Here is a 1,601-nt window from a genome sequence, read left to right on the forward strand (position 1 = left end):
AAGTGAAGTGGTAATTTTTGATAATATGTGGAGAAGGGTGCAACAGCGATTAGAATCCTGTGATCGTTGCCAGAAAGTTAGGGCCAACAATAGAACTATCCAAGGACAGATGTATTCAGTAGAACCACAAAATCGGCTGGATTTAGTAGCTGTAGATTTATTTGGTCCACTACCAGTGTCTAGAGGGGGATGTGAATATGTGTTTGTGATGGTGGATGGGTTTACTAAGTACGTAAAATTTTACCCAATTAAGAAAGCCAACTCTAAAGTATTAGTGAATAAGTTGGAGAAGGACTATTTTGGGAAGATAGGAGTGCCAAAGGCAATATTGTCAGACTATGGGCCCCAGTTTATCTCTAAGAAATTTAGTGAATGTTTACAACAGAGAGGTATTGATCACATAAAAATCTCCGCGTACTTTCCTCAAGGGAACATGTGTGAGCGAATTATGAAGGAGTTAAACAGATTGTGTAGAACATATTGTCATAAAAAACACTCCGCTTGGGCCAATTATATTGAATACTTCGAAGAAGTAATAAACCATCTGAAGCATGAAGCCACAGGATATGCACCAGTAGAGCTAATGTGTGACATTAGGCCGAATAATATTTTATTCGACCTGGTCGAGTTTCCAAATCTCACAGACATAGCCATCGAAGAGAAGGAGAGACTGGCACGTATTAATATAAGAAAGAAGGCCCTGGAAAGAAAGAGAAGGCATGACGCAAGAGCTGATCCCACTAGTTTTCAGGTAGGGGATCTAGTGCTAGTGAAAACTAGGGAAAGATCTAAGAAACTTACGTCAGAAACAAAGAAGTTTACCGATGAGTACGTGGGCCCATTTAGAATCGTAGAGAAGCCTCACCCAAATGCTTATAGACTGGAGTTTGTGAAATCACATAAGGTGTTAGGGCTTAGGAACATTGTGGATTTGAAAAGATATGTTCAAAAGAGAGACGTGGCCAGGAGTGAGTAGATACCTCAGAGAGCTTTGCACTCTTTGCAGAGCTAAGTGCGTGACGAGCACTAGGTCTCGAGTCGTTTGACAATATTTCTTCCACTTTCTTTTCCGTATTGTCAACCTACCTCTTCTTTCATTCAGAACTAAAATTCTATCGTCTTTCCTTCTTCTCTATCGTAGTTTTTAAGTGATAAAGTGTTTAAGTAATGAGTAGGAAAGAACCTCAGTGCAGTATAGGTTAAGCGTAAGGAATGAGTGTAAGAGAAAATCAAAAAGGATTAAGATACCTCAGATAAGTAATAAGTCTCAGTAAAGTAAATGTTTGGCCTAAGGTGTGAGTAATGCCCTTAGAAAGGTAAAATAACTAAGAAATGTAAGAGCCTCAGAAAATATGGTGACGAACATTGAAGCTGTTTAAGTAACAGAACGATATGTTAAGACGTAGCATTAAGCTAATGTTTAGGAAAGGAAATGGAGCAGTACAGCAAAACTGTCTGTTCAATGAAGTCAGAGCCTCAGGAGGTGATTTAGTGGTAAAATGAGTAAAGGTACAGTGCAACAAGGTTGACTGTCAAAGGGGTAAAGGAAGTTAAGTTAAAGGGACAGTGCAGCAGGACTGACTGTCAAATGAAGAGAAATA

Source organism: Schistocerca gregaria, chromosome 6 (genome assembly GCF_023897955.1).
Source record: "Schistocerca gregaria isolate iqSchGreg1 chromosome 6, iqSchGreg1.2, whole genome shotgun sequence".
NCBI lineage: Eukaryota > Metazoa > Arthropoda > Insecta > Orthoptera > Acrididae > Schistocerca > Schistocerca gregaria.